This window comes from Haliotis cracherodii, unplaced genomic scaffold, assembly GCF_022045235.1.
Source record: "Haliotis cracherodii isolate W230 unplaced genomic scaffold, xgHalCrac1.p SCAF_2, whole genome shotgun sequence".
Lineage (NCBI taxonomy): Eukaryota > Metazoa > Mollusca > Gastropoda > Lepetellida > Haliotidae > Haliotis > Haliotis cracherodii.
Genome location: NW_027266275.1, coordinates 80,688,422 through 80,697,868, shown reverse-complemented (window position 1 = coordinate 80,697,868; position 9,447 = coordinate 80,688,422).

The window sequence follows — 9,447 nt, the reverse complement described above, 5'->3', positions numbered from 1 at the left end:
TGTCTTCATCAACTTGTCTTCTTTTCTGTAAATAATAAATGTGATTTGCCAAACACTTGTCCCGGTGTCTGTATTGTAGCCGTGTTGATTCTTTGTGTCATTAAAGCAAATATTAATTAACATACCGTGTACTGAACGTTTAGCTCTGTTGAAGCTCTGTTATAACTTGCGTCCTTTCAAACGATTATCATGTGCAGGGGAGTAACACACACATATATATTTGGGTCATGTGAAAAGAAGAAGCAATCCACTCGACACTCGGGACTGATGGATTATGTTCCTTCATAAATTAAGAATGCGTGTAAGATCATTGAGTGCATGATTGAGAGGCCATGCTGATGCATGAGTTACGTTGACCAAGACTCGATGACGAACATTAAGTGTCTTGTATCGTTACCCATCCACCTCAACTTGACTTGTGTAACCTAATAGTTCCTGTCAGGTAACACACATTCGTCATCACAGATACAGGTAATACATTAATCACCACAGTTACAGGAAACACACATTCATCACTACAGTTACAGGTAACACAATAATCATCACAGTTACAGGTAACACATTTATCATTACAGTTACAGGTAACATATTCATCACCAGTTTCAGGTAACACACTTTCATCACCACAGTTTCAGGTTTGAGTGTTTGTTTGTTTGTTTGTTGTTTAACGCCGCACTCAGCAATATTCCTACTATATGACGGCGGTCTGTAAATAATCGAGTCTGGAACAGACAATCCAATGATTGACAACATGAGCATCGATCCACGCAATTGGGATACGATGACCAAGTCTGCGAGCCTGACCACCCGATCCCGTCAGTCGCCTCTTACGACAAGCATTGATTGGTGAGGACCTATTCTACCCCGGATCTTCACGGGTCACAGTTACAGGTAACACCTTCATGATTACAGTTACACATAACACACATTCATCACCAACAGTAGAGGTAACACATTCAACACCAGTTTACAGGTAACACATTCATCACCACAGTTTCAAGTAACATATTCATAATTACAGTTACAGGTAACACACATTCATCATTACAGTTACAGGTAACACACATTCATGATCAAAGTTACAGGTAACACATTTATCATTACAGTTACATGTAACACACATTCACCATCACAGTTACAGGTAACATACATACATCAGCACAGTTACAAGTAACACACATTCATCACCACAGTTACAGGTAACACATCCCCACAGTAACAGGTAACGAACCTTCATCACGACTGTTATAGGTAACACATTAATCACAGTTAGAGGTAACACACATTCATCATCACAGTTACAGATAACACACATTCATCACCACAGCTACAGGTAACACATTCATCATTACAGTTACAGGTAACACATTCATCATAACAGCTCATAAAACATTCATCACCAGTTATAGATTTTACATTAATCACCACAGATTCAGGTAACACACATTCATCATCACAGTTACATGTAACACATTCATCATCACAGTTACAAGTAACATAAAATCACTGTTACAGGTAAAACACATTCATCACCACAGCTACAGGTAACGCATTCATCATTACAGTTACAGGTAACACATTCATCACCACAGTTACAAGTAACATATAATCACTGTTACAGGTAAAACACATTCATCACCACAGCTACAGGTAACACATTCATCATTACAGTTACAGGTAACACATTCATCATAACAGCTAGAGGTAACACATTCATCACCAGTTATAGATTTTACATTAATCACCACAGTTTCAGGTAACACACATTTATCATCACAGTTACATGTAACACATTCATCACCACAGTTACAAGTAACATATAATCACTGTTACAGGTAAAACACATTCATCTGCACAGTAACAGGTAACACATTCATCATTACAGTTACAGGTAACACATTCATCATCACAGTTACAGGTAACACATTCATCATTACAGTTACAGGTAACACATTCATCATCACAGTTGTAGATAACACACATTCATAATCACCGTTACAAGTAACACATTCATCATTACAGTTACATGTAACACATTCATCACCACAGTTACAAGTAACATATTATCACTGTTACAGGTAAAACACATTCATCACCACAGCTGTGAACACATTCATCATTTACAGCTACAGGTAACACATTTATCATTACAGTTACAGGTAACACATTCATCATATCAGCTAGAGGTAACATATTCATCACCAGTTATAGATTTTACCTTAATCACCACAGTTTCAGGTAACACACATTCATCATCACGGTTACAAGTAACACATTCATCATCAAAGTTACAGGCAACACACATTCATCATCACAGTTACATGTAACACATTCATCACTACAGTTACAAGTAACATATAATCACTGTTACAGTTAAACACATTCATCAGCACAGTTACAGGTAACACACATTCATCATCACGGTTACAAGTAACACATTCATCATCAAAGTTTGAAGTAACACACATTCATCATCACAGTTACATGTAACACATTCATCACCACAGTTACAAGTAACATATAATCACTATTACAGTTAAAACACATTCATCATCAAAGTTAACACATTCATCATTACAGTTAAAGGTAACACATTCATCATAACAGCTAAAGGTAACACATTCATCACTACAGTTATAAGTAACACATAATCACAGTTACAGGTAAATAAAACATATTCGTCAGCACAGTTACGTTACACACATTCATCACCAAAGTCACTGGTAACACATTCACCATCACAGTTACAGGTAACACACTCATCACCACAGTTACAAGTAACACATAATCACTGTAACAGGTAAAACACATTCATCAGCACATTCACAGGTAACACACATTCATCATCTGCGTTACTGGTAACACATTCATCATAACATTTACAGGTAAGACACATTCATCATCACAATAACAGGTAACACATAGTCACCATCACAGGTAACACACATTCATCATCACAGTTACAGGTAACAACATCAACATCAAAAGAAAATGTATGACATATTCAAGATTACAGGTATGTGTATGATACATTCAACATCACAGGTATGTGGATGACACATTCAACATCAAAAGTACGTGCATGACACATTCAACATCACAGGTATGTGGATGACACATTCAACATCAAAAGTACGTGCATGACACATTCAACATCACAGGTATGTGTATGACACGTTCAACATCAAAAGTACGTGCATGACACATTCAACATCACAGTTATGTGGATGACACTTTCAACATCAAAAGAACGTGTATGGCACATTCAACATCACAGGTAAGTGGATGACACATTCAACATCAAAAGAACGTGTATGGCACATTCAACATCACAGGTATGTGGATGACACATTCAACATCAAAAGAACGTGTATGGCACATTCAACATCACAGGTAAGTGGATGACACTTTCAACATCAAAAGAACGTGTATGACACATTCAACATCACAGGTACGTGGATGCCACGTTCAACATCACAGGTATTTGGATGACACATTCAACATCAAAAGAACGTGTATGGCACATTCAACATCACAGGTATGTGGATGACGCGTTCAACATCAACAGTACGTGTATGACATATTCAACATCACAGGTATGTGGATGATACATTCAACATCAAAAGAACGTGTATGGCACATTCAACAGGTCAGGTATGTGGATGACACGTTCAACATCAAAAGAACGTATATGGCACATTCAACATCACAGGTATGTGGATGACACATTCAACATCAACGGTACGTGTATGACATATTCAACACCATAGTTGCAACTCTTGTGCATCATGTTTAATGTCCTATATTTACTGTAGACAAATATAAAAAGAATTAAAAACAGATGAAGCATATATCAAAGTGGCTTGGCTGCCTTCAGTAAACACAGTTATCAAGGTAGGTTGAATAATGTATGACCCAAACATTTGATACTTTTACTCAGTGTTCAAAAGTGCTCCACATACGTACATGAATATTGCGTAAATCTAACGCCTAGTAAATTACAATTTAAATACAGGACCTTTACATTGCCTCCACGTCATCTATAAACCAGAGTTGCATATCAAAGAATCAACTAAGAGATTCTATTCAGTGTCTGATGTGGATCTGTGCATAGAGATGCAGATTGCTGGCAGTCTCTGTACCATGTTGTTTGAAAAGGGGGATGATTTCGATTTGCCAATCGCGACATTTCCCTTCATGTCGATCAATATACCATCTACCGTCTACACTTCACAATTGTCCAGGTTGTTTTAGGTAAGTACATTTTACTAGAATTTCCTGGAAAGACACATCTTGTTTACTAGTACGCGTTTCATAATAAATGGCCTGGTTAAGTCGTTCAAGAAATGTAGGCATTCAAATGGATTTTCAGAACATGAGCAGAACATGCACACCCTTTTTGTGAACACCTGGAGTCATCAATGATTTTTGGTGACATATTCATACTATTGTCTTCACTATTTTAATACCCCCCATGGAATCTATTTCAACAGATAGTCAGAACGGACGATTCTCTGGCGTGGACGTGTTGAATAATAAACTCACAGGTACATGCATTTACCAAAACAAAATATGACATGCAATATTATCTCTCGGGTATCAGTACCACGGTACTTGGACACAGTACCAACTATCTGTAACTGAAGGTAGGTTTCTTGCGATGCCTTTGTCCATGGTACCCAGCTAACACAGAACTACGTGGGCTAGTGAACCTTGAGCAATATTCCAGTAATATCACACGAGTCTGTAAATAATCAATTTTGTACCAAGAAAATCAGTAACTTTATGCAGGATATGGTACAGGTAACACAAATCATCACACCTGAAAATTTAGCAATACTCCAGTAATGTGATCAATTTTGGAGAAAGAAACCAATAATTAAAAGCAGGAACAACGAGCCACGTCCTTGGGTCACACTGACACACACTCGGCCATATTACCTTCTTTAATCAGTAGGACCAGCATTCTGCAGTGGAGGCCTCTGTTCGTCTCCAGAATCACCACTGGGAACAATTCACATAGGGTCACATTCTGACTGGGCCTCCCACGTCTGCTTTAGTCCACCCACAATGCAAGTGATGTGATGGTCCAGTGATGATCAGACTCCAACTAACACACACGGCTGGCTGTACAGTCAGGCGGCTGAATACCGGTCGCTGAGACGTCAGACCGTTGGGAAAGATGCTGGGAAGCTCACGTGGTATTTTCTCGGAATCAACACTTTGCGAGTGAAGACTGTGAGCAAATGTTACTGGCCACTCTGAATGTGTAACATTTGCATGCGGAGTGTTGCCACTTAGTGTATGCCATCTTCTTGCCAGTTGACAAGAGCTTTGAAACTGAAGCAACGGTCGCTGTCCACTGTTTTATCAACTAAGCTACATCGAGGTATATAATAAACACATAAATAAATAAATAAATATATTTAACACACCACATACGTATTTTGTTGTAGTGACTTTCAGACACATTCCAGAAATTATATATAGAGGTTATCACGCGAGTGTGTTTGGGGATGGTAATTATCCTGCATTAGGAATAAACATTGTATTTAGCGAGCCTTGGCGAGCTAAATACATAGTGTTTATTCCTAATACAGGATATTTACCATCCCCAAACACACAAGCGTGATAACCTCTTTATCATATAATGTCATTCTATAATTCTGTGCTTGAAAATCACTTCCTCTCTCTCACAAACATTACCGAAACAGTGTAAGTGATGTGTCAGTCGGACAGTGACAGTAGCCAATATAGTTCCAACTGAAATCTGTTTCTTATACAGTAGCGAAGCAACATATACGCAAAACAACAATTGTTTTTACTTGTCTTTCGCGACAATCAATCGGTCTGTCCGCTAGAGTAACTGCCCTTTGTCAAAGGGAAGCTACTCTAACCCTAGTCTATGAGACGTCACGGCCACATTCAGACGTTGTTGACAGTCGGCCTGTCCTGTCAAAACGTAAGAAGTGCAGTCAGATGTACACACAGCGCCAAAACGAAACAAAGGTAACAATTCATACATTTTTCGGCTACATCCAACGATTTTAATTTGTGGAAAAGGTTTCAAGCCGCAGAGGTCTACAAGCACAGATATGGCTAATGATTCCGCATGGCTAGGCCTAGTGCCCTCGCAAAATCTCCAAAGTTGCCCAAACCTATGAAATGCCTTATCTACGTCGCAGTTAGACACTGATTTTCAGTATATTAGACTGTTCTTTTGATAATGATAGCAATTATCCCTGTAGTTTATTCAGGATCCCGGTGGTTAATTCTGACTTGATCGCCGAATGACAAGTGCGACGCCATGTTTGTTTATAAACACTGAAAGTAGTCCCTACTTGACCTTTGATATTTGCATCTCTATCCGCATATGACCCCAACGGATATAGCTTTTATCCGTTGGCTTTATCCTGCCGAGAAACCTACCCATTATATGATAAACATGTATATGTAGTAGTTTCACATTATCTTCTTTTAGGATCATGTGCATCATTTGTTAAATCTTGCTGCAAATAATTATTAGTTAAGTTATGCTTTTTATGATTACATATCGGTGTGGGAAAGCGGTCTAAAGTGCCAGGCTAGCAGGTTGTTATATGGTCTATGGACCAGCACTGTTCACAGGTCTTTACGGTGTTGTCACTACCCCTGGTGCATAGTACATACACCCTGTGAACTCTAAAGTACCCATTGGGGAAGTGACTCAGTTCAAATGTGCCTCTGTTCACCCAGCAGTGAATGGGTACCCGATATGTGAGGTGGATGTGAAAACGTCCGAAGCCCGTAGGCAGCTGGGGTTGTATAGTCCCCAGGGAGTTGAGAATGATAACTGGAATACATATGGATCTACTGGTCGGAAACAAATAAACCGCATTTGATCAGATACCAGGACCTGGATAAGTGCGGCATATAAATGTATAATATAGTGATAATAATCTACGAGTAAACCCCTGGGTCGTGTATACAAGTGTTTGTTTGTTTGTTGTTTAACGCCGCACTCAGCAATATTCCAGCTATATGACGGCGGTCTGTAAGTAATCGAGTTTGGACCAGGCAATCCAGTGTTTAATATCACGATTATCGATTCACGCAACTGGAATACGATGACATGCATCAACCAAGACAGTGAGCCTGACCACCGATCCCGTCAGTCGCCTTTTACGACACAGAGTCGCCTTTTACGGCAAGAATGGGTTGAAGACCTTTATTACCCCGGATCTTCACGGGTCGTATATAGGAGAGGGATTGGTTACCTGTCTACCACTAGATCGCAGTAATGTTCGCGACCCAGAAGAGGATGTTAGAGATCAAAGATAAGTCTTCACTGATAAAGATCTTTTTGCATTGAAGAAGTTCAATGTTCAACGTCTTATACAGGGGTCACTATTCCAAGCAAATACATGAAATGCTTATCAACTTTTCAGGATCCTTCTTTCGCTAGGGGTAAGGTTGTAAGGCATGAGACTTGTTCTCAGGTCAGTATTGCGCATGTGCTTATCGTGTGTCTACCAGATTGTCTCTGTGCATTTCCATATCCGAGGGTAAGGGGATGATTGGACTTTCAGTTTTGTGGAAGCCTCGGTGGCTGAGTGGGTTGGATCGCTGGCTGTGTGTGCTGGCGAAATGGTGCCTCATTTACAAATACTAGAATTTGTAATTTACAAATAAAATGTTATCCCAAATATAACATGTGTTACATTTAACCACTTTCTAACAGATCCATCGACAGCGACACTTGCGTTGGTGCCATACCTTACAGCCTTGGAATTTGAGAAACTGGAGAGTGTGGTTTAGCAATGAATCACGATTTTTTCTTCACCGGCGAGATGGGTAGACATCGTTTATCGTCGTTTATCGTCGCCGAAATGAGCGTTTTGCCCCACGTTGTGTAAGTGAATTCGACATATTCGGTGACCATATCCTACACCATGAGATCTGAGCAAATCGCTACATGATTCAAATTCTTCAAACTCACCTTCTTCCAATCATTGACCAACAGAGGGAGTTGTTTCAACAAGACAACGCTCCACCGCACACAGCTCGTGTCACGGTAGACTACCTTCATAATGCCAACATCAACGTCTTTCCCTGGCCGTCGAGATCTCCAGATCACAACCCAATCGAACACCTCTGGGATGAACTCGATCGACGTGTACGTCAACGTCAGAACATGCCGCAGACACTCCCACAACTGAACACGCGTTACAAGCAAAATGGCGCAGAATTCCGCAAGACAGAATTCGTACACTTATCCCGTCAGTGCCGAGGTGATGCAGAGCCGTGATTGCTGCCCTGGGCGGTCACACGAGATACTGAGTTCAGCGAAAATATAATATACCATATTTGCTTCAAAAGTCGGAGGCGCTTGAGAAATGCTCAAACGTAACTTTCACATGCCACTTTGTATCTAAAGTTCTAAACCGGCTCAGAAGTTGTATGATCAAAGTTACAATATTCAAGCCTCAGTAAAGCTTACAAACACGTTTATGGTTGACATGTGGAGGACATTTCCAAATGCCAGTGACAAGAATGATGTCCGTTCCAATTCCTTATTTTGACTTGTACCATATGTTGCCCTGTTTTATTTCAGGTGGATTATTGACATGCCTTTGCGTGTGTTTATGACGGGTGCCACCGGTCGGGTATGGTCCACGAACAGCCGGTGTCATCACTAACACATATTCATGATGTAGTCAGACTTTAAGCAGACTTCTTATGAATATGGCATATTGTATTTTTCATTTTTATTTATTCGCATGAAATTGTCACAATTTCTCTTTATATGATGTTTCTACTGACAAGAATGAGCTTTCCTGAACATGACACGGGTCTGCATTAAAGTCCCCATTACAAGTTAATGCAATCCCGACAAAACTTGTTTCAGTGTGATTTAGTCTGTTGTTATTAGTCTGAGTCTGGAAACATTCCACTTTGAGGCCCTTCGACAACTATGGAAGCGTTTTAAAATTATCCTCTTCGAAGAATTTATTTTGGGGGAATTTGGCAACTTACGTCTACGTATACGGTACTTTCATCTACGTATATATAATCTACTTGGAGGAAAGTATCATCGACTATCGAACAATCATTGTCTGAGTAACGATACTCATGATTATAATATCGTTTTCGTAGATCAAAGGTTATTCTTCGTAGATGTGAATAGTATCATCTACGTCAGTATCATCTACGTAGATGCAAGTATCATTTGATCAGATGATATTGTTTTTGGAATGTGGCACAAATACGGTTTCATAGTTCACAGTGGGTGTATCAAACAGCTTATGCTTAACACTATCAACAAACAGATACTTACATAATGTAACCGAGCCATGTATGTCGCAGCTTATGATAACCACCCGTTGTTTACATGCAAGCATTCATTAATATTCCAGACTGATATTCATGTCGCACACTCCGGCCAATGAGTCATGTCACGGGGATACT